The sequence below is a fragment of the Ictidomys tridecemlineatus genome, chromosome 16 (assembly GCF_052094955.1).
Source record: "Ictidomys tridecemlineatus isolate mIctTri1 chromosome 16, mIctTri1.hap1, whole genome shotgun sequence".
Taxonomy (NCBI): domain Eukaryota; kingdom Metazoa; phylum Chordata; class Mammalia; order Rodentia; family Sciuridae; genus Ictidomys; species Ictidomys tridecemlineatus.
Genome location: NC_135492.1, coordinates 53,441,368 through 53,465,571, shown reverse-complemented (window position 1 = coordinate 53,465,571; position 24,204 = coordinate 53,441,368). Strand labels below are relative to the sequence as shown.

General features: G+C 51.0%; 1 long non-coding RNA gene across 3 annotated transcripts; it reads left to right on the top strand.

Annotated features, from left to right (window-relative positions):
- The first annotated feature begins 214 nt into the window (after positions 1-214).
- On the top strand, positions 215-23,845 carry LOC120891421 (uncharacterized). 3 transcript variants are annotated; one of them, XR_013431390.1, is made up of 6 exons: positions 215-5,948; positions 6,175-7,875; positions 7,970-8,174; positions 13,740-13,932; positions 20,597-21,675; positions 22,336-23,845. It is a non-coding gene; the product is annotated as an uncharacterized LOC120891421 (long non-coding RNA). The 3 variants fall into 3 exon arrangements; XR_013431389.1 differs by having other exon boundaries at positions 215-7,875; positions 20,597-20,892; positions 21,571-21,675; XR_005735793.2 differs by having other exon boundaries at positions 215-7,875.
- The last annotated feature ends 359 nt before the right edge of the window (positions 23,846-24,204 follow it).

Here is a 24,204-nt window from a genome sequence, read left to right as displayed (position 1 = left end):
TTCATGCTAATTTTCAGCGTTGTTTGCCTCATAAAAAAAAATGGCACATTTTTTCTCTGACTTAATGAATAACAAATTGCCAGAAAATGTTCAAAATGCCAATCGTCCCTTTTTTTTTTTTCCTGGTTTTAAATGCCACTCTAAGATGTTACTTTTTGGTTAGAATCATTTCTGATTACTTTATAACTTGCACTTAAGTGAACTATAATTATCCCCCCCCTCTGAATTTGGGGGAGATTTTTGAACTCCCAAATGCCAAGAATGCATTTTAGATATAAGAGTTTTATTTAAAATGTTTTCGGGGAGAGGTGGCTTCACGAAAAGAGAAATTGTCAGAGAATCCCTTGCATATTTACAGAAAAGATATTGGGTTTTTAAAATACAAATTTACAATAATGAAAGCTTAATATACCCAGTCTGCCAGCTCCTGACTGGGCTTTTTTTTTTTTTTTTTTTAAATACAGTACTTAAGGATCATTTGATAAATGTTGGATTTGAATTGGGAAGTGTCAGACAAAACACGTCTTTATTCCCTAGCTAGACCTTAAACTTCTGCCCTTTTAAAAAAAATATTCTGGCTTAACCTCTGGAGAAAATGAGCAAGAAACTTCCTGCAATGCCTCTGATCTGACTGTCAGCTTTTGCTCAAGTTTGATTTTTTTCCCCCTCAAATTATAATATACAATAATTGAAGCCTTTCTTTTTCAGAGTTATTTGAATTATTTATATTTCCCATAGAAATATGACTGTGTGATGTCTTAAAATCGTGTAAAAAAATAGGAAGATCTCCTACATGAACAAGGGAATTTTTGGAGAGAAATCCAGAGCAGGTAAGTTGGAAGTGGGCTTTTCATCGCAGGACGGGACTCGGCTGCTCCTGCCCCAAGTCTGTGCCCGTGATCTGCCTGTTCACACTCACCCAGAGGCCTGCAGACCCAGTCAGCAGCTGTACACATACACACATGTCACAGTGGTGTGTCACCTGCTTGCCAGAGGTTCACTGCAACCTGCATGACTTCATTTCACCTCCTCAGACTTACATTTCTTAAAGTTTATCTTAAGCCCAATTCACTTTTTCAAAAAATATATTTATCCTCCGGGCGTAAAATGGTGCATACCTGTAATCCCTGTAACTCGGTAAGTGGCTGGGGATTGAACCCCGTTCCGGAAAATAAAAAAATAAAAATCCACAAAATGGCCAAGCGGGGCTCCCCGCTAGCATCCAGATCGGAGCCTTTGCCTGTTTCTGGCTGTGGGGTTTTCAGCTTGTGCGTCTCAGCCTCCCTGCGTCTCGGTGTTTGATCTGCTCACTGGAGACAGTAACAGCAGCGCTGCTTGGTGCTCTCGTGAAGACCACGTTGCCGCACTAGAAGGTTTGCCGGGCAGCAGGTAGGAGATGCTCAGTAAGTAAGTGGCCGCTGTTTTCCTATGATCGTTATAATCACCTTGACTCAGTAGCGCACCACAGCTCGCTGGAGAAATGCTGCACTGGAGCCGAGGGCCGGGAGTGCAGCTGGACCTCTCGCGGGGGAGGCCCTGGGTTTGAACCCCGCCAACACTACAGAATAGCAAGGTTTGTGTGGAGTGGCAAGGTGACAGCAGTTGCAGTCCACCTTGGAAAAGAAGACGTAGCTCTTCTCATCATCCAGGCTTAGAATATTTTAGAGAATCCAATGAAAAACCAAGTTTATCACACTTAGCACAAAAAGACCTAAAATGTGGGTGTGTCCAGCCTGTCTGGTCAGCACTTCCTGTTGCCATGGGGCTGACTGTCCTCTGCTGTCTCAGAACCTGTCTCTCCAGGGCTGCAGTCTGTACTCTGCTCCTGGGAGAGCTGTGGTCATGCTGTTTTTTGAAGGACCCTGTCACCCTGACTGTACCCTGCCCGTTCACCAGCCCAATGGTGCCGAGAGGATTTCCAGGGGTCTGTTTTCAACTGCACCTGCACCGGCTGACCTCTCGGGGATACATCTGAGGAGCTGATCTTCAGCATTGAGCTGCACAAACATACCTCTAAACCACCCTGCTTTATTGTTTTTTGCATGTTGAGATGAGAAGCACAGCCAAGGAGCTAGTCTAAGACAGCCGTGGACACTTGGGTTGTCCCCAAGTTTGCAGGAGGTGACGATGGTTTCTTCATTCCTCAGTGCCACATCCGGAGTCTGCAGTGATGCTTCATGTCTGACACACACCACATGAGTCATGGTTGCCTCTTGTACAGACGATGATTGAAGGAGTCTCCATTATTTTTTGTTATGTATCTCTGGTCCCAAGAGGCACGTATTTTTTTTAAAAAAAATAACGACTTAAAAGGACAGAGTACAGTCTTCATATTAAAATTGTCAAGGTCCAGTATATAGGTAAACTTGAACAGCACTAGTCATATTTGTATTCAATATGCATCAGTCTTTCCACCCCATTACCTACACCAGATATACTGGAAAGTAATGGGCGTATGCACAAAATCAGATAGATCTCCGCAACATGTCTAAATGGTAAAGACAGTTTGCTTTTGAGAAATTTGCATTTTAAATTTCTAATTATGGAGGCAGTTGAAGATATATTCAAATGGGTGCAATTGTCACTCAAAATTCCTTATATATTATTCAGACAGCAAAATCTGTGGAGATAGAAACCACTCAAAGAGTTCCCCAAACTTCACTTTATGGAACTAGTTCTACAAGCTGTTCCCAAAGTTGCTTTGAGGAATGGGGGTTTGGAGGTGGGGCTGAGGGTGCGGGTGTGAAATGCTATAGTTAAATCTTGAGAAAGTTAACTTTGGAAAATGCTGGGCTAAGCAAATTTGAGCAGATAGCTCTAACTGCAAGACTTCTCACATTCTAAAATATGCTAATGTGACTTGAGAGTTTTGGGACTGGGAATGGTATGCAAAGTTTCCCATCCTGTGGCCAGAGGGGAGGAGAGAGAAAGTTTGTGTGTGTGTGTGTGTGTGTGTGTGTGTGTGTGTGTGTGTGTGTGTGAGAGAGAGAGAGAGAGAGAGAGAGAGAGAGAGAGAGAGAGAGAGAAGAGATGCATGTCAGTACCTCCAAAGAATACAGTTTGGTAAATTCTGAAAATTTTACACAAATTATATGGAGTTAACAGAGACAACTTCTTCCCAATGCAGATAGAATCCATTCTCATTAAAAAGGTATTATCCCTAGGGGGAAAAAAAATAGCTTAGGGTTTCATCTCCGATAAAATTCTGGTTAAGGAAACGATGATCATTTAGAAAGTATTCTGACTTTTAAAAGTAACATGTTTTCATTTTCAACAAAAGTAACAATTGTGGCCAAGCACAGGTTTGAGGTACCTTTCCTGTGGATGGTTAAAAGGTAAGTCTTGAAGATCGTGCGTCTCCCAGCCCTTTAAATAGGGACAGCCCAGTGTTTGAGAAGCAGAGCAGCAACTTTGGCTACAGCATAATTGGTTTTATTTAAAGTTTTGCTCATTTATTTTTGGTGGAAGGACATTAGGAAGAATTTTCTGGTATTTAGAACTGATAGGCTCTTGTCAGCAATTTCCTTTGTACAGGGGCATTTTCTAACAGATGGACCAGGTCTTCTCTCAGAAGTTTGGTTGTTCATTGGCTGAAGGCTGACCCAATAAAGGTGCATTGATCCTCATGTAGCTGCAGTATGTAATAGTAGCACAAAGATTATCCTAGAATAAACCCTGAGCAGCACCACGAGCATTTCTTCTCCACCCTTTACAGCTGAGATCTGAGATTTCTGTCAGGGTCTTGCTTAACTGCATTTCTGAGCTCCCGCTCTTTGCTTGGGAACAAGTGGCAAAAGTGAATTTAATTGCAGGGGATGTTCCCGATAGTGCCCGCCTGGCTTGGAGGCAGGCGTGGGAATTCCTGTCCCTCACTGTCTTGACTCTGTCCTCCTCTCTGCAGGTGATCTTCTCCAGGAGGTCCCCTCTGGCAGGTCCAGGGTCCTATGGAAACCCAGCCACGGTGGCAAAGTCCCCTGTAAGTAGTTCTGATCCCACCTACGGGGACATGCTCACCATGGCCCAAAGATGACCACGCCAGCTGGCCAGGTCACATCTGAGTTGTGCATCCACCTAATCCACGGGGACTTGGGGCCGTGGTGTTCCGGAGAGCGAGGACGTGGATTCTGGGCAGGCAAGACTGCGCCTGCTCCTGCCATTGGTTTCAAGAAGATGGGAAAGGCCTGCCTTTGTCATCTCTCTCCCCTCCCAGAGGCATGGCCCTGGGGTTTTCCTCCCTCTGCACTTAGCCACAGGGGATGGGAACAGTAGACAGGGAGGTGTTGGGTCCTAGATGCCCGGTCCCCTCTTCCTCCTCCTCCTCACCCATGGAGGTATTTTATTAAACAGCTGTCACCCCGCCCTCAGTGCTGCGCAGGTTGGAGAGCCTGAGATCCAGGCTTCACGGTCAGATGTTCAGAGGACTCGCTCCGCACCGCTGCCCTAAATGAGCACGGACTCCCAGGGCCTTCCCAGAGACCCCTGGGATTGCACATGGCAGAAGCCACTCGATTTTACCCACGCCCAAAAGGGGGATGTCTCAACTGACGGAACAACAGGCTCCGGGGGTGCAGCTAGGAGGGGGACCTCAGACACCTCCGCGACAGCTTCCTGAATCCCGCTGACTCCGTGCCCTGCCCCAGCTCAGCTGGGCTTGCCTCCCCTGACCTCATTCCTCGGCCGACTCCCTACAAGGTGGCAAAGTGGCTGGTGACCCCAGATACACCTTTGCCATTTCCACCCAGCCTGCAGACAGTGCTCCTGTCCCCCCAGAGTCTCACTGGTGAGAGTTGGTCAGCCTGTTGGATCCTGCACCGGTCATTGCCACGGCGTGGGACAGGAGGACAGGGTCTCTCATCTCCACCAGACCAGCCTGGGGACAGGAGCAGCCCGGGGGCCATGCAGCCTCCTCCCAGGCCCTTTCTGCCTCCATGGGATGCAGACTAAGTTGGACCTCCCCAGAGAAGAGGCTCTGATCTCCCCACAGAAGGGAGGCTGCGTCTCCATTTCCCTCCAGAGCCAGAGCTGTATTTCCAGCCTGCCTGCCTTTCTTCCTCTCCTTACTCTTTCTTTTTTTCCTTTCTTCCTCCCCATCTCTCTCCCTTCCTTTCTTCCTTCCTTCCACCAAGTTGAAATGCCCTCCTTCATTTGCTTATAAAATATTCATCTGTGATCGCAGGTCAGGGCCTGACGAGTGTCCCCACAATTATTGCCAATATGAATACAGTGTTACATTTTTTTTAAGACTCGGCCAAGTCGCCAGGTGGAGGGCACCTGCTTGCTGGGACTTAGGTGGGTGGACATCGTATCTCATATCTCGTCGTATTCGGCCAGCTGTTGGGGATCCCAGTTTCAGGAGTTCACTCACAGGCCGCCGAGCTCATTCTGTACGGGGCTAGCCTCTCCCCTTCTCCGTTTCTGATCCTGGGCCTTCTGTGTGTGCTGCTCTCAGCCTCTTGGTCATCTTTAAGGTCATGATTACACCAAGCTACTGTAACCCGGCAACCCTGGGGGCTTCAGAGACCTCAGGAGGTTTGGGTCCCTGTATTTAGAGGCCCTGAGAGCAACCCCCTGTCTCTGTCCAGGGAAGTCACTGTCGATCTTATCAGAACTGTGTCCTGTAGAGGGCCAGGTGGGCCTGTGGACCTCCTGAGCCGCTCCCTCTGAGCCGTGCGCAAGTGGCGGGGCTTTGGCTTAATAGGAATTTTCTTCTCTTGTTTCCTGTTTTTCCCGTGGACTTTGGCTGATAGGAGCTGCTGGGTGCGTGAGCTGGTTGAAGACGTTTTCCTAGGATTGAAATGCAGGCCAAACTCCTCGGGTTGGTGGGTTCTGTTGGTGGACCCCCTGGGAAACCAGTCCTCTTTCACCACGTGGAGGGAATCTCCCCAGGTCATTCTTCACAACTCCCACGGTGGCCGAGGTTGGCCCAGTTTCCTGAGAAGCGCTGCGGGGTGAGAACTTTAGGTTTTGTGAGCTGAGAGTTGAACAGAACACCAGTGAAAACAGGTTTCCACACAAGTTTTCACTGATGAAATTCAAAGTACAATGATAATAGTAACTGGGTATAGTTTGGAGAACACAGATCTAATAAGAAGAACGGAATCATTTGGGGGGAAATAACAGTTTGCATGACTTGCTGTTCTGCAGGCTCAAGTGGAAAAATGTCTCTTCTTCCAGATGGAGAAGGGGAAATGGACCAGTGAGTTGATAGTGCTACTGATGAAGGAATCTCTGGAATAGAGGAAGTGGTTGGAAGAGTGATGACCAGACAGGCATCCGGTGTGTGTCCAAGGTCCAGCTAAAGAGTGTCCTCCTTCCTTTCATAAGGAAGCTTTGAAATGGCCCCAATTCCCCTCCTCGCCTTCCCTTGGGGTTGTGCAACCTGACTGATGGTGAGGAACGTCTGATGGTACCAGTGGTTACAGGGAAGACCGACAGGAAGGGAGGTCAAAGGGACAGGGATCCAGAGGACAAAGAAGGGGAGGACATCCACCAGTTATGGGATGTCCCTGTACAGATACGGCACAGTGAGTCCTGTGCTCATTGAAATAATAAGAGGAGGGAGATCCGCAGAGAAAGTGGATCTGGGGGCGGGGAAGTGGGAAGGTACAGGGAATGAGCTGGATCCACTGTGTTGTGTGCATCCATAACTATGGCATAACGAATCCATACTGTATAGGTATGACGCACCAATAAAAAAGAAATAAAATGAGTGTCCTTGATGGAAAGCAAGGAGGCCCCTCATGTTTGGCAGAAAGACTCCTGTGATTTCCAATGTTTAATTTGCTCTTAAATTCTTTATCTACGTTAGATATTCTCATCTGCAGTTTTCGATGAAGCTGGTATATTGACAGTTCTTAGCCAAGACCCTCCATCCAAACTCAAAGTTTCAGTCTACGGTCAGGTAGGATGTAAGAACGAAGCAGTTGTCTTGAGTTCAAGTTTCCGTTTTAATCACGAAAATTAAAATCGTGCACCACGCACAGGTGGGGCCGGATTGGGCCTGTGGGCACGTTGTCCGGCGCCTGGCTGGGGGCTGGACAGTTGCTCCTCCATGTCTGTTTGCTCCCCTCCTTCTAGTGCCCGGGTGAGCTGGGCTTGAGCTCAGCACACAGCCACGTCTGGGCCCCGCTTCTCCCAGCCTCCGCTGGAGACCTGTGCACCTTGTCATGGCATCCTGCACGCTGGCCTGGAAGCCGCCCTCATTTCTATCATCCTGCTGTGCAGGAAGGAAAGGGGAGCAGATCCAGCCTCCCGGACCCAGAAACAAATGCTCTCTGTGGAGTGTGGTGGCACCACCCCGTCATCTCCAAACCGCTCCAGGAGCAAGGAGGAAACCGCTGTCCCCAGGGAGGCCTGGGACCTTTTCCTGGGACAGCTTAACTGTGCTGGCAAAGAGACTGTGTTCTCCTTACACATGAACGTGAGGAGCGTGTCTCCTCCTCTTCCTTCTCCTGCTCCTCCTTTCTGTCCACGAGAGTGATTCGTAATTTGCTCTATTTCCTGCTGGCCTTATGATTCCGTAATATAATGAGCTTTTTTTTTGTCTGCTTCAACAAAAAAACAATGAAATTCTTTTTTGTGGCATGGATAAGAACAGTCAAATTAGAATTCAAAAGCTATCTGAAGATTTGTTAGGTTTCCTAAACAAAGCTCATATGATGCTGGTTTTTTTTTTTAAAAAAATATTTATTTAGTTGTAGATGAACACACACAATCTTTACTTTTTTTTTTATGTGGTGCTGAGGATTGAACCCAGTGCCTCGCATGTGCTAGGGAAGCACTTTACCACTGAGCTACAGCCTCAGCCCCGATGCTGTTGTATTTTTGTAATCATGGAGAAAGCAGAACACACAGGAAGCGCATCTTACTACTTTGGTAAGGGAACCTGCAGCACATTTATTTGTTTATTGGGATTCTTACAAGAGACTGGATGATAGTATTTAAATGTATTTTTTTTTTGAACTTTCAGATGAACTTTTCTAATCGTGTCGAGTTTCAGAGGAGGGATGGCTGAACGTGATACCTCCACACGGCACAAAATCATAAACTGTACAAGAAGCAACCAAACCAGTGCAGAAGCCGCTGCCGGTACTGGTTCCCTAGCCAAAGAGGGCTGTCGGCTGTTGACCGGATCCCTCCTGCCCCCAAGGGTTGACATCTTGCAGAAGGCGAAGGTAAGAAGGTCCCTGCCCCCTGAGTCATGTGTCACAGCACCATAGCTTTCTTTGTGTTTTACTCTCTTACACCCAGTTTGTACCAGTGTTTCCAAGCAACAAGGGCCATGATCAGTCTCACGGGCATTAAAAATCGAACTCAAGGGTGGCAAACACACGGACCCCACTTCCGCAGGCCCTGAAGCCACCTCCTGGGTAGCTGTTGATAACCCTTCCTCCGATTGGACATGGCTTCACAGTCCACAAAAGAGCACTCTGGGACTGGGGTGCCACTCAGTGGTCATTGAGAGCCTAGCAAGCTGCAGGCCCTGTACAAGGCTCGTCCCCAGCTCTGGGCAGCGGGGGCCCTTGGCATCCATGGCTCGTGGCTCAGGTTGCTTCTACAAGTGGAAGCTAGGCTGCGGGGCCCAGCTCCCTCCACTGGGAAACAGCATTCCTTTGGGAAGGAGGGTGACCTGCCCCATGAACTCTCTGACCAAATGAGATGCACTGTGGTGCTCCGTTTAGCCCCGCGTGGGGGTGACAGGTCAGTGGTTCTTCTCCCTGAGCCTCTCCAAACAGGCGCCGTGTTTTAAGACCTCGTCTACCCTCAGTGGCACACTCCACCTCCAACCCACACACACACAGGGGGGGACCCGGCTACGTCTCAGTCTGGATCCAGGACGTTTCATGCCAGTTGTTCATCTGACGGTCATTTAAACATCCCTCACCTTCATCAAAGAACCTGACTCATAATAGGTTGTCAATGAATCGGGATGCGCGTTCATGCACAGTGATTCAAGGAGTCTGTGTTGGACACCGGTTACTTTTACTTTTTAAAAGAGACTGGTGTTTCTTTTCCATAACCTCATTTCCATTTTGCTCAAGTGACTGCAGAAGAGCATCCACGCCCCTCAGAGGTCCCTCCTGCCCACTCAGAGGTCATTCCTGCTCACTCAGTGGCCTGTGCAGTGGGAGCTGCAGACAGTCTTCAGCGGCTGGCTGGGCACTCCCGGATTCAGCATGGGACTGCCCGAGGGGCACAGAGGGCACACACACCCTCGGCTCCGTCTGCAGCCTCGGGTTGGGTAGCTGTGACCTCGGGAGCTGGAGCAGTCCGCACCCCTGAGATGCCTCCTGGTCCAGCTCTCTCAGCAGCCCCTTCTTCCCTTTAGCCTCTGAGGGTCTCTGTGGAGGCAGAGATCAGGCGTGGCTGCTGTGGGTGTCACGGGAACCCCTGGAGCCAGCCTCCACCACGGCAGAACCACGGAGCGAGCCCCCTGTGGCGTGGGTGGCAATGTCCACGTGGCGCTGGGGAGAGTCTGGGTTGTAGAGCAGCCTCCAGGATGCTGCTGACGTGAGGTGCCTGGGTGACAAGGGCTGACGGTAACCTCCAGATGACTGGCTCCTGAAAGGCCACCCGGGTCCAGCTGGTGATGACTCCAGGAGGGAAGTCATTGGCAACAGGAGTGGCTCCAGGGACAGCAGCCAACTCCAGGGCCACCGCTGGCCACCACCTGGAGTCCACGACCCTGACGTCAGCAGGTCTCAGCAGCAACACCGGCCGGAGCTGCCGACAGGAAGGAGCTCCTCCCAGGGCCTCTGGCTGCGGGCTTCTCCTTCTGCAGGTACCTGGTTCCATCTGGAAGCCAAGGCTGGTGCCACCAAAGTGGGTCCCTGCTGCAGTCTCCTTCATTGTGCAGGACACCAAGGGCTCCAGGCATGGTGACAGTTTCCCTTTCACTTAGGCCGGGCATCAAGCATGACGTCATCTGGAGCCCTCCCTGGGCTGGAAGACCGGTCACCTCCTTAAAAGGAGTTCAGAATTCAGAGGCACGTTTGGTGCTCCCGTTCCAGCGATTTCCTGGACAGGGTGTGTCGTTTTGAGAGTGGTTTTCTAAAAGGCAGACATCACTGATGGGGTCTCGTGTTTAAGGAACGTGTCAGGACCGCATCTTGGTGTGAAGGTGCCTTCGTGTAGCGGTGGGCATTAGATGCTGCTGTTTGTAAGCAAGAGGTGTGTGCTCAAAGGCACTGGGGAATGCCCTTCATTCTGTGGTTGAGGAATGGACCCGGAGAGGCTGGCTGACCTCAGTGACCTACAGGCTGCCCAGCACCTCCCTAGCCTGGCCTCCTGTGGAGGAAGGCCAGCACAGGAGAGGGCAATACGCTCTTGAAGTACAGTGTGTTGGAAAATTTGAGTCATTTGAGTGAGACCAACAGGCCTGGAGAGCACTCCATTGAAAGGATGGGTTGTCACGGTCTTGAGGGTCACTCCATGCCATGGGGTGCCCGTGCAGAAGCACTGAGGCTGGTCAGAGATGGACAGCAGGGGGCCAGGGGCAGGAGTCTCCTTTTGGCTTCCATGGGAAGGAGTGGGCGAGGTGGGCCATCTTGCTTGGCACAGGCTGCTTGGAGCCACTTCTGTGGCTCAGCAGTGTGGGGTTCTCAAACCGTCAGTACCCGGCCAGAGGTGGTGGGGCAGGTGGGCTGGCCAGGACAGTGAGAGCCCAGCAGGGGAGGTGCCTGGAGGTGGTTTGCATGTCAACATGAGCCCATGGGAGGAGGACTCTTCCCAAAGAAGGTCAGGTTGTGAGGGTGCAAGGGGCCAAGGCTGGTGAGTCACGCGCATTACCAGGTTGCCCAGCCCGGGAAAATGCCCAGCGTGTTCTCAGAGGACAGATGTTAAAGTGTCAAGCTGAGAGCAGTGGGTGAGAAGCACAGCCATTCACGGTGCAGAGGAGACCCACCGTTAGCTGGGGCAGGAAAGGAGGAGGAACGGGCTGGGGGTAACCTCGTGGGTACGGGGTCTCCTCGGGTGCAATGAGAATGTTCTGGAATTAGGCGGTGATGGCTGCATGGCTCTGGGGGTGCTGCCACTGAGCGTGCACTCTCAGGGTGAAGCGCATGCATCATGAGTTTAATCTCGATTTAAAAGTCGGAGGAAGAAGGGGAAGTAGGCAGATGTAGGCAGGAGTTGATGGGCGGGAGGGGGTGTTTGAAAGTGAGATCACCCACCGGCCTCTTGCTGGAAAGGGGTCCTGGGGCACAGGAGTGGGTCCAGAGGGGGTGTTGGAAGGAATACATGTGGCAGGCATGAGGGCTCCAGGTGGGGCTGCTGGGAACCAGTCTGTGCCCAAACCACGGATGTGAACATTGAAGACAAGGGAATGTTAAGTCGGAAGCAGAAGGGAAAAGATTCTCACCTTTCTCTTGGCTCCGTGCCCTCAGAATCCGGAACACTCGGTGGTGCTCATTCTCGGCTCCTCAAGAATGGCCTTGGCTGTTTTTCCTTTTATCAAGCAAAGCATCAAAAAGGGCTCAACTTTATCTGCAGATGAGATACGGTTGCTGTGGCGGTTTCCTCCACGCAGGGCGTGTCTGTTCAGTTTGGTGGTTCTCATGGGGAGGAACAAACTTCCATCCGAAATGATCCCTTGTTGTTTGACCTCCGACCTTAGCCTTTAGCTGGGGACGATAGATTAGGCGGCGGAGTGGAGTGGGGTGTGGGCAGCAGTGCTGTGTCATGAGCCCCTAGTTAAAACACACTGGCCGTCAGCGTCGTTGACACTGAGTTCTGCCTGGACACCCTTGCACGCCCACCCACGCACACACATTGGACACACATCTGTATCCACACACGTGCGGAAGTGAAGTCGGCTGGGCAGTTGGAGCCCCGTGCCACTCCATGCAGGGTGTTGGTCTAAGGAGTGACGTTCTTATACTCACAGGGGGGTGGGGACAATCACGACGGTGGCTGGAGCTTCCATAAACCTAACTGTATCCATTTCAAGAGGGGCGCTAATGCTGCTTGTTCAAAAGTTGTTGAAAGATGGGTGGCTTACAGAATCCTAAAGCCGGCGGCTGGTGCAAGCTCTTAAAAATGCTTCTCAGTTCTAGGTGGAGTCCCCCCAGGGTGGTCACAGGGAAGAGTCTCATGAGAACTTTGAACCTCTGACATTGAAGGTTTGTTTGCTTTTTCGCTTAAGTTGCCACACGTACGCGGAACATGGGGTTTTGAGTTGGAAGGGTCTGTCACTTAGCGCATAACCTTGACCAAGGTTTCTGAGACTTTCCTCACCTCGAGGTCGGAGGTGGAGATGCCTGTCTCTGAGGGTGAGTGACCTCAAGGAGAAGGCTATACAGAGCCCTTGTTTCCACACAGTGACACTTGGTGGCTGTTGTCACTCCCCTTCAGCTCTGTTAGTCCCACAATGGATTTTTTTTATTGTCTTCTCTTTTTCAGAAATAAGTGTCATTAGCCAGAGCATCTTGGTTCATCATTCCAAAGCATAATATTGCAAAGGACATGGATGAGACGTCATTTTTCTCTGATCAAAGGCAAAGTGTGCAGCTGGGTTTCCTGAAGGAAAGGCCAGTGCAGTGGTCCCCGGGTGTCCACGGGGCTGGGCTCCAGGACAGCCTGTGGCTGTTGAGTCTGTGGGCACTGATGTCCCTCCAGGAGATGGGCAGTGCTGGCCTGTCACCTCTACCCTCCCCTCCCCTTGACCCCACCTCTAGTTTGCCGTCAGCTTACAACAGGCTGCTGCAGGAGAAGCCCTTCTACTGTGCTGTTTAGGCAGCGAGGACAGGAAAAAGCTGTTCCTTTTGGTCTGCGTTTCTCAGATCCTAGAGGTGTTGAACATTTTTCCATACACCTGCTGATTGGTTGTATTTCTCCTGTGAAGTGTCTGTTCAGTTCCTTCACCCATTTATTGATTGTGTTATTATTATTTTCATCGCTATTTATCCGAGCTGGCGACCTGTCCTGGGTTCACAAAATCTGACTATTCCAATAACCTAAGAAATCGACCAAGAAAGCACTCAACCACTCAGAAGCAACTTTTCAAAATCCACGACGGCTCTCCGACCTTAAGGGTCCGTGGAAAGAGAGCGGGCCACTGGAAGTCTTTATTCTTATGCAGGGGACATACAAGGGGAGGTTCCATGGAACATTCTAACCCCCAAAGGGCAAAGGGGTAGGGTTACAAAGGAACAGGTGAGTGTGGCTCAGCCCCAGTGGGTGACACCTTCTCCTGGAGCCACACCTTGCTGTCCGAGCTGGGGTGACGCCCAGGTGACTGTGACCCACGCTGAAGGCAGTAACTGTTTAGAACCTGGTGCGTCAGGACTTAAAGGTGTCTGCATCCAGGGCAGCTTCCGACATCATCATTATTATTGTTGTTGTTATTATTATTGTTGTTATTATTATTATTATTATTATTATTATTAGTTTTTGGGGTTAAGTTTTTGAGTTCTTTGTATATCCTGGAGGTCAGTGCTCTATCTGAGGCGCAGATGGCAGAGATTTTCTCCCATCCTGTGGGCTCTCTCTTCACATGATTCTTTCTTTGGATGAGAAGAAGCTTTTTAGGTTGAATCCATCCCATTTATTAATTCTTGATTTTACTAAATAAAAAGGCAAAAAAAAAATCTGTTTGCATTCAGTACAGAAATATTTAAAAAAAAAATAAATTTAAGAACCATGGTTGCATGAACACACGGGGCAGACGCCGTGGATTCTCTGGGTCAACTCTTGTTTTTGTTTGGTCAAAAATGCTGATGGAACCTTCTCTGTGTTTGCAGAATTTGGGTAGGAACCAGACAAGTTCTGGGCCACGTGGGCCGTCCCTGTGGTGCTGAAGACTGGGTTTGAATTCGGCGCCCTCCGCTCGCCGCCCTCCCGTCTCCTCTCTCAGCCTCTTGGCCTCATCCGTGAGCTGCTGTAGCGGGAACCCCTTACTCAGGCCGCTGGGAAGCCCAAGGGATCTGAGCGTAGGTAAGAACCTTCCCTGTCACACGGTGACCTTCCGTGGGCGTCGGCTCCTCCTGCAACATGGAGGTGACGTTTCTTGCCTGGACCTGGGAAGTTCCACCTGAGCTTTCCCCGTGGTCTCCTGGTTCCTGAGTCCTGCCTGTTCCACGTGTCCATTGGTGCATAACCAAGTACCCCAAATGGTGGCAAAACCAAAGAACCAGGTCGATGCTGTGAGTCGGAGGTAGATAGGGCACAGGGTCTCCTCTCTCTGTGTTGACATCTGGGTCCTCAGCCAGAGAGGCCCCAGCAGCAGTGGTGAGGTGATGTTGAGGGCTAGGGTCGTCCCTCACGAGTCTGGAATGCTCCGGACGGGGCTCCCTGGGCCTGATGGCCAGTGTCCCCATGTGACTTGCGTGTGGCATGAGATTCTCTCAGCTTGGTGGCTGGTGTCCGAAAAGGAGTAACCACAGAGAAAGTGTCTCATGGCCTTGGTGACCTGGCCACAGACGTCACGAGTGTCCTGCTGCACTGTAGTGGTGTACAGGGGCACAAGCCCTCTCAAAGTGGGCAGGGTGGACGGCACCCTTGGGGGTGCGTGCCAACAACTGGCAGTGCTCCTTCTTCCTCTCTGTCCCCATTTCATCCGCGGCTCCTGTTGCCAGGTTCCCCTGGGGACTGGTCCCTCATTACTTCCACAGTCCCCCACCCCAGGGCTGGACCCCAGAGCGTCCCTCCTTGGCCTCTGCTGCTCTCGGTACACCCAGGCAGCACCCCTGCTGGGCCTGCTCCAGCCCCTCACACCGTCCTCGGCTCTGACTCCACCTGCCGCAGGTGGGTGCCAGGGGAAGGCCACAGCACTGAGGACAGAGCCCAGGGAGAGGACACAGCCCCAGCCAGCTCTATGGGACCTGAGGGCAACAGGAACCTGCGGCTGCTTCCAGGTGAGACCCTGGAGAGGCGGCCAGACCTTCAGACACGGTGCTGCCCTCCGGCAGGAGAGGCTTAGAGAGCCACTTAGAAAGACCTGGAATTACCCAAGGAAACGGACGCAGAAGGGTCTTTCAGGAAACAAGGAGAGAGACTCCTCATTCCCTGCCCCGGGCCAGTCACCAAGGCAGTGTCTGGCCTCCCAGGACAGAGACAGGACCCAGGGTGAACAGCTGGGAACCCCAGATCATGAAGTCTGACCTTCAGCCTCCTTGATAACAGTGGGTAGCCCCAAGGTAGAAATGGCCCAGATTTAGGACAGCGAAGTCCCTCTGCACATCTGAGTACACAGAGGGCCATCCACGTTCACGGCACACATCTAAGGCTTGGTGTTGGTAGAGCTTCCCGAGAGGGGGGTGTATCCCGTAGGATACGTGTGACACTGTTTTCCTTACAACCACTTCTGGTTTCTGTTGTCGTGAAATTCTATTATGTGTGGGACTTTCGTCCACGATATTGTAGGGACACTGCTGTCAGGCAGAAGGAGGAGTTAAGATGGGGGTTGGCATCCGTTCACGTCTACCTCACCGAGACCTGCTATGTGTCAAACACTGTGTCGGGGTTAGAGGTCCCAGGTCAGAAGGACATGGCCTTGGCCCTTGTCAACGGAGCTCACGTTCTGATGCTCTGGAGCAGGCAGGATCTCTTGCTGTCCCCAGGTCAGGTCTCAGGCTCCTGGCTGGACACAGGCTGGGGTGTGGGAAATGTGTTCGGCCCAGAGAAAGGGTGCACTTGGATCCCCCTCCTGCAGACACATGATAATGGTCCATAACAACTCCTCCTTCCCTGCGGCATCCACTCACCCCTTCCGTATTCTGGAGTGCGGCATGTCACCATTGCATGATCTGTTTAGACTGAACCACTGACTTTACAGTGATCCCCGTCCACATAGAAGTTGTGGGAATAGCAGGAGCGCTGATCTCTGCTTCTGTTCCATGTCAGTGGAGGAGAGTTGTTAGGCAGATGACTGGGTCTAGTGTCACCTTAATTACGGGTTCACGAAGGCAGGTTCCCCTGTATAGTGTTAGGCTTAATGCCACGGGCTCCTCCGATTGGACCCACACAAATCAGGTAAGAAACGTAGAACTAATGTGACATTCGCACAAAACACCGCATTTCTTCCATGCGGTCGACCCTATTCCAGCGACACCAAGCCAAATCAGGTTATTGAGGGGTGAGTGGTGATTTAACACCCCGATTTGTAGGTGGTTTTGTCTGAGCCCGGCGTATTATTTACACCATTCACGGTGGGTTCAAAGATGTACTAGGTGCACAGTTTGTTTGGTGTGGCCGCCCGTCTCTCCCCACACCCACCGAGAGCACTCCTGAATGAATCACCACTCTCTCCGCGGAGGACGCCCTGCACCATCTTCCTATCAGGTTCTGAATGATGACATGATTTTTTTTTTTTATAACTCAAGAGTTATCATAAAGCAACATGCATTATGAGACTTGAAGAACCAAGACTTAGAAGAAGGCAGAGTAGCATCCAAGACCAGGAAAACTTGATAGTTGCCTAATATTATTATAAAGGGAGGTTGAGGTCCTCTCTGAACTGGAGTCGGTCTCTTTGGGAGCAAGCACCTTTCTGCCCGAGTCCTCTTCTCCATGTAACTTGGGAGCAGTTTTGAATGTCGAGGCTCAGCTCACTGTTACCCCTGGGAAGAAGCCCTGTGTTGCCCAGAGCAGCCTCTCTGAACCACCCACTCCATCACCCTGTGGGGTGCTGTCTGCTCTTTGTCTTCCTGTGTCTTCCTGCAAGCCACTCTCTCTGCCCCAGGTGTACGTATGATCACCTAGGACCGGCTCCTGTTGTAGCTAGCTTCCCTTGTGCGTCGAGTACACAGTGGCTATTGAAAAAAAATACGCCTACACAAGATTATCCTTAGGAAGAGGAGATACGGCCGCCTTCTAACGTTTGCCCTCTGTGCAGGTGCCATGGTGGAACCCAGGCCATCACATTGCACCCTGAGGTAGAAGCCAAGTGTTTGGAATGGTGAACTGCAAATACAGGTCCCCGACCAATCCATAAAACTGCCTTATTATTTCTGAAGAGGCAATCTCTGACCTTCTTCAAGGAGAGAAATACAGAAACTTGTTAAGGCACCATCAGCCTTCAATACACAGAGCAACCAGTCCAGCCTATGCACCTGACCCGCCCATCCAGGACAGAGGCCAGTGGCAAAGAACTCTGGTGGCTTCCATGGTATGAACCCGCTGATTGGCAGCCATGGTTAAGGCGGGGCTGTTGAGTCTTCTGCCACTCGCAGCTAAACCCGGTTCTGTGTGTCATGCCCTGTTTACTCCAGGCCCTTAGTTAGGGTTTATTATCATCTTTTCGTTCCTCTTGTTTATCATCCTCTGATCCTTAACATGGAATCTCCAGGAGGGCAGAGATCCCTGGGGTCCGTCCTTCGAATGCTGCTTCCCGGCTGCATGTTGGAAGAATGAATGAACTAATACTTTAATTTTTTTTTTTATTGCGAGATAAAATATTTTGAGAATTGCAAATCTGGAGGAGTAAAATGAATTCTATTTGGAGGACTAGGGCTGGCAGAGGAATTGACAAAAGTTTTTCTTTTCTTTTCTTTTCTTTTTTTTCCTCCCAGACTTAAAAAAAAAAAAAAAAAGAAAGAAAAAAAACCTGATGAAATTAGCGGTAGATAAAAATTCATTTCCAGATTCTAACAAGGACTCACAAACAATGGAGAACACATAAATAGAGAAGCAGCTTTATTAATAATCCTTTGCGACTCCCTTCGTGATCTTCTGGTGACAACCCTACCGGAGGTGCTCTTTATCAGCCACCGAGGCAATTTAGATGCTGTCACATGCCTTTCTTGATATATACGTATTAGACATAAAGCAGTTTTCTCTTCTTTGGCTTATTTTAGTATATAATTAAAACTGTGACTGTCTGCTACTAAGCAACGGAGCATGGCCGAGGTTGATCACATCCTATCACAAAGATAGAAAGAGGAAAAATAATAAAAATAATCATACACATTCCTGCTATCGGCCTTCAGATCTTAATTATGTTTTAACTCCTTTGTTAGACCAAAGGCACTGCCTGTTGGCATTTAAAGAACACCCTCACTTTTCTGCCGGAGTTCAATCTCGTTCTTTAATTTGGATCCCAGTCCATTTGTGGAATTCTTTGGGTGGCATTTAAGGTCATTAGGGGTGATGGGTGCTGAGATAGGAAGTCGGGCGGTGCAGTTTCCATTCAGCCGTCAAACTGGGCAGGTGCGTGCGGGGCGCAACCAGGTGCCAGACTCTGAAAGCGGAGGCTGGGGCGGGGTGCGTGGGAGGCGGGGAGGTGGGTCTGCACCCCCGGAGGGTGGGCGAGTGCCCACCAGCACCCAGCAGCCCCCGCCTTTCTCCTGGGGGCCCACCTCTGCAGCCCAGCCTCAAGTGCACATTCACAGTGGATGTGAATGTGCACTTGCTGGAAGTGGACCAGCTCTGGACATGCTCAGAAGGAGCCACCCATACTTCTGTCCTGGCTCCTCCTCCTTCAGCTCCCCAACACGGCTACAGGTGAGCTTACTCACTCCCTGCTCACCCCTCTGTGAGTGACTCCCAGGCCCCACTGTGTTCCGGGCACCCTTCAGGGTTCCAGGGCCATCGCCGTGAGCAACACTTGCACAGTTGCCCGGGCAGATCTGCTGGGCTTGGTGCAGGGTTAAGCCTGGAGCCCTCTCCCCAAGCCATTCGCTCTCCACGCCAACCATTAACAAGCGACAGAACATGCCCCATGGCAGAGCCGGACTCCAGCCCCACCTGTGCCTGGCGTCCTCTCTGCCCCTCACCAGCCATTGAGCATGTCACTTAATGTCACCCGCCTGCATTTCTGTATCTGTGAACCCAGGACCCTATCTTATGGGTTGTGGGGAGAGTCGTGATATAATGAAGGAGTCCCTTCTGCAGCACCGATTGGCACTTGATCAGCTTCACAGGTCAGTAAGGAGAGTCACAGAGGCCACAACTGGCCCCTACCTGTTCTTCTGCTGAAAAGGGGGAACCCACAAGCACCCCGAGTCTGTGCCTCATGGGGAGCCCTTGGTCTTGCTTCAGTCTTCTAGCAGGTTCCTCCTGGAGGGTCAGTTTCCTTCTCTGCAGTCTGGGCAGGGCCATGCCAAGCTCTGCCCCCGTCTGCCCTGCTGTGACGAGGCACCTAGAAATCCTCGGGGTGGGTCACAGTCTCGGCTTCAACGTGCTGAGAGTCGTGTCTGCGTGGCTCTCACACCAGGCTGTCGGGCTAACTTGTCAGCTTGCCACAGAACCGCTGGCCGCTGGACATCTGTGTGGTGCTCCCATGGTCCTGGCCGGCCGGTCCCCTTGGGAAGGTGGTTACGTTTGCCAGTTTGCCTCTTAGAGGAAGAATAGAAGCAGCAGCTGGAACCTGAAGCCTTCTGCTGTTCCGGACGCTTGGCCGATGCTTGAGTTGGGGGTGAAAACACTCAAAAAGCCTGGAACAGAATTTGAGGCTACCCAGCCAGACTGGAAGGGAGTTATCTAAATGCAGAGCATCTCAGCCAAGCCATAGCAGCCAGGCATCAGCATGTCTTAAGGAAACTGAGGCATGGCCCCAAGCCCTTTCTCCTTGCTCTCCGGGGTCACCTCCTGGGGTTCCTGATAACCTATCGTGGTGGGTTCCGCCATGCAATTTGGAAAACAGTTCATCCTGGAGAAGTCTCCTGACTACAAAAGGGACATGGTGGCTCCTTTAACTCAGCTCAAGGGATTCCATCCCGCCCTCGATTTGCACAGATCAGCACAGGTCCTCCATCTGCTGACCAAGGGCAGGGACACGGCCCTTCTCTTTCAGCGTCAGCTGTGGGATGGTCTCACCCATAAATTTCTGACCACGTTAGATACTCAAGAACCCAAGGCAACCCAAGTTTCTCCTGGTGGGTGGGTAGAGGGATGACGATTGGTCCCTGTCACAGTCACACAAGGACTTGGAGAAACAGGCAATTGGGGAGGCCGTCAGAGCTGCATGGGGGAAATACGTCTCTGCACGCAAACTATATGAATTTCTAGTGTCCCCGGGACAGAGAAGAGAATTCTTAAGAGAACATCATTTCCCCCACGCTCTTACAATCCTCCTTCGTATTAAGCCGAAGCTGACGTGGCCCCTCGTCTCTGTCCCTTACTCCACATCTGCACTCTGCCTGGTCCTGCGTCTGCGTGCCCAGCCACTGGCACCGGGTTCATTCCTCTATGGCACAGAAAGACCCACCGCCAGCCGCCCCAGAACGAGAGCCCAAAGGGGACGGGGACAGCTGGTGATCTGCCCCCTGAGCCTGCAGTCCATCCTGGGCTGGTCACTTGTGAGCAGGACAAAGACCCTGCAAGACTAAAATGCACTGTGAGAGGGCCACCTGTTGCCATGTGCTGTTATTTTGGGTGATCTCTGGGATTCAGTTTTCTACACAGTGTATCTACTCCTGGTATCTCCGCCATCAACTCTTCAACAGATAGTCGTAATGGGTTAGCTATGAGGTGTCCCCAAAAGCTCATACGTGAGACAATGCAAGGGAGTTAAGAGGTGAAGTGATCGGGTTATGAGAGCCTTAACCTAATCGGTACATTAATTAACTAGGAAGGTAGGGTGTGGCTGGAGGAGGTTGGTCACTGGGGTGGCCCTGGTGAGTACAGCCTCTCTCTCTCTCTCTCTCTCTCTGCTTCCTAGTGCCATGTCCTGAGCTGCTCTGCTTCTCCACACCCTTCCGCCATGATGTTCTGTCTCACCTGGACCCAGAGCAATGGAGCTGGCCACCCACGGACGGAGACCTCGGAAACCACGAGCCCCCAAATAAACTTCTTCCCCAAAAATCGTTCTCGCCAGGTCTTTTGGTCAGAGCAGGGTAAAAGTTGGCTGAGACGAGCGTTCAGCATCAGCTCTATCACACCGACATCCAGTAAGGACTTCCCGGGAGAGCGGTACGCAGGGCACTCTAGTCGCAGTGGCTCCCTCTCCGTCTCCTGGTGAGTGGAGCTCCCCGGTCACCTGGCACCAGGCTTCTCCAGGTCCATGTCTCTGGCACCCTGAGGCTGGCCCTTTGAAAAGCAGATTTTCAGCAGGATCTGTGGCTTTCTGCTTGTCCTCGATCGATCCCGTGGCACTTACAGGACCAGAAACAGCCTCCTCCGTGCCCTGGCAGTTTCAGGCAGAAGTGGTCCCTGACCCATGGGCACATTTTAACGTTTTCTCCAGACCTGGCCACGAAATGGTCGACCAGACTCGTTCCTTAGGAAACCGATTTCCTTTCTGAGCATCTTCTCTTGCCGTCCAACATACGTTTTAACCACTTTCCCCTCCACTTCCTTCCTTTCCCGGGGCGCTGAGCTCCGAGGCCGGCCACCGTGCAGGAAAGCATTACCGCGGAAGCCGGGGAGCTGTAGCTTCGCCAAAAGGCCCCGCTTTTGCCCTGGGGCAAACTTGTTAAGATTGGGAGCTCCTCCGCCAGAGTCATCTGTCCAAGGGCGCTGTGAAAGCCTCCTGGGATGTTCATCTAGCCACGGTCTAATTAATTTTCAAACGGACAAAACAGCTTCTTGGGCCGCGTAACAAGCATTTTCATTCATCTGCGCGAGGCTGGATTTGGCTCCGAGCAGGGTCACGAGGAACCCTAATGGCTGCTTCCCTCCTTTGTGTGTCCCCAGGAGAGCTTGCGTTGATGTCAACAAAGCAGGATCTGTGCTTCAGGCGATTGGAGTGGGTTCAGCTTCCAGAGAGCCAAGTTCTTTGACTTCGCTGAGAAGGAAAGGGTAGGGGACCTGGCATATGGGAAGAGTCCTTGGGCCCTTTTACTTTATTGGATTTAGCCACACTCCCATAATGAAATTGTTGAGATTGTCTAAACCTTCTGCAAGGGCTTCTGTTAGCGAGGGGGAACTTGTACTCAAGCCATGAGGAGATTGTATCGTAGATATAATGGAATCATTCTTATCTCTTGCCTGGGTTTCTGCACGAGGGCTGACGTTCTGTCCTGGGCACGAAGCCAAAGGTCTATTTAATTTCTACTTAAATTTTCCCATGGTCAGTAGTACTGTCCCCGGACACTGGTTTCATTACATTAATGAATAGAGACAAAGTCGATAGCAAGCTTACAAATCCTTTGGTGGCTTTTTTTTTTTTCCCAAGGTGTTTATTTTGTACAGTAAACACAATCACCCTGTAGAAATCCCGTTCCTTATTCTTCAGGACAATGCTTCACTGATGTCTCAGTAAAATGTCAAAATTATTTTTGGCCTGAGGGCACAACTACGATCCAATAAGGCCTGCTTTTGTAAAATACTGATATTCTGGCTTTGCACGAATGCTCCTAAGTTATCAGTCTTGTCTTTTTATCTCGTTTAGTGTATGTGGGTGGTGGTGGCATTTCTTATTCAAATTCGCATTTTAGTTATTTATTTTATGTTTTCTAGGGGGATTTGTGCCAGTTGGGAAATAGACTTTTTCTTTCCCCTGAGAGGGAGTGCCCAGACCTCGGAGACTGCCCCTCCTGGCCACAAGCCCCTCAGGAAGGGTCAGCAGGGTGGCCTGACCCTAGGAGCACAGCCCACGGAACATGACACGTTCCTTGCAGTGCTGCCGCAGGGCAGTCTGGCCCTGGCATTTGTTACAAGAAGTCCCCAAGCTGCTGGCTGGTGCCCTTGCAGCCAACAAAGGACCACGGAATGCACCTGTGTCCTGCCTTCCAGGAGCCCCTCCTTGGTGGCAGCCTTACCAGCAGAGGCTGTCTCGCCCCTTGTTTTGCCCTGTAAGACGGGCTCTCCTCTGCACTGAGTAAAGGAAGAGGGAGAAGAGCGTCCCCTGGCTAAGTGCGCTTGAAGACCCAGTCTTTGTTGGTGTGTCTTGCACGTGGCTTTGTCTCTGATGTGTCCACAACTAGAGCAGCACCTGTCTGTCTGAGGGGTGGGACACTGACCCTCCTACACACATCGGCGGACTGCCTACGCCATGCCAAGCTCTCCCCAGCCCCTGCCAGGCAGTGACATCATTTGCCCTCCGTTCAGGTACAGACGGGGAATCCAGAGAGTCCATAAATAGTAGTCATTTACCCTTAACAATGCTTCCTGAGATAATAGACCTGCTTTTCACAGTTTGGAGAGAAACGGTTCCTCATTTGTAATGTCACCAAGACCAGATCCTTGGGCAGGACGTCAGAGATGGCTGAGCAGATGCCGTGCGGTTCCTCTCCCAGCTCCAGAGCCTCTGGGATCAGCGAGGCATCGGGGTTTCCAAGACAAGAGCACATTAACGGACATTGTTGTACAGGAGGGTTTTCTCTGCCTGGCGAAATCCGTGCCTCTTTTTTAAGTTTGCAGAATTTGAAACACGTGCATACAACAGGATGGTGCAGTGAGGTGCGCTGACGGTATTGCTTCTCCCTCCCATTGCGTATCTTTGTTCAGGAGTCAACGAAAAGGGATATTCTCAAAACTCTAGCACAAACAAAGGCAGCACTCGGTGCCCAATATAAACATATTTCTGTTTAGCAAAGAGCAGGAGTATCGAGGCCCTCCGCTTTTCTCTTCTCACACAGCAGCATGTTCTGTGCTGACGGTATGAGTTAACAAATTCGAGTCTGTTTATTTTGTTGGAAATTCCACTTCATGAATCACCGCGTTCCACAGAACAGCGGAAGGACAGCATGGCCATTGTTTGACTCACAGTCGTCCCAGCCCCAGGAGCCCGTCCCGACGTCCGCTTGCCGTCAGCGGGCCCTGTCTGCTTTCATCTTTCCAAGGCCTCCCTTCTAATAGCATTCAAATTATTTAGACACTCAACCATGTTTTTGCCTCCGGTGCAGACACTTCTAAAGAGCGCGAGCCCCAGTGTGACCAAATAACCCTCCACTATTTATCTTCTCACAAGTCATTATTCCGGAGGCTCTGAGGAGCGACTCCCAGCATGTGCACCGCAGGCCGACAGAGCTCCATGGGCCTGCTCTGCGCCCGTCTCTCTGGCAGGTACACAATGCCACGGTTCAGGCAGAGGGGAGGCGGGGCAGCGTGGTTTAGCCATGATTCCCCGAGTTCCTAGAGTAAGGAGCATGTGGGCCCCCAAATCAATTGTGATTATTAATGATCTCCATCCCTTTCAGTAATTGCAAGGAAACTGTAGGCACTCGGAAAGAAATTAAAATGTGAACAGTCACTCTCCAGTTTCATCTTCCGCTCAGAATTACCTTTTTTTTTTTTTTTTTTTTTTAAAATCCCCTCTGCCTCTGTTAATGATGTGCCTCCTGGTGGTGAGTGATTGTGTGAACCACCAGGGACACAGAAAATGAA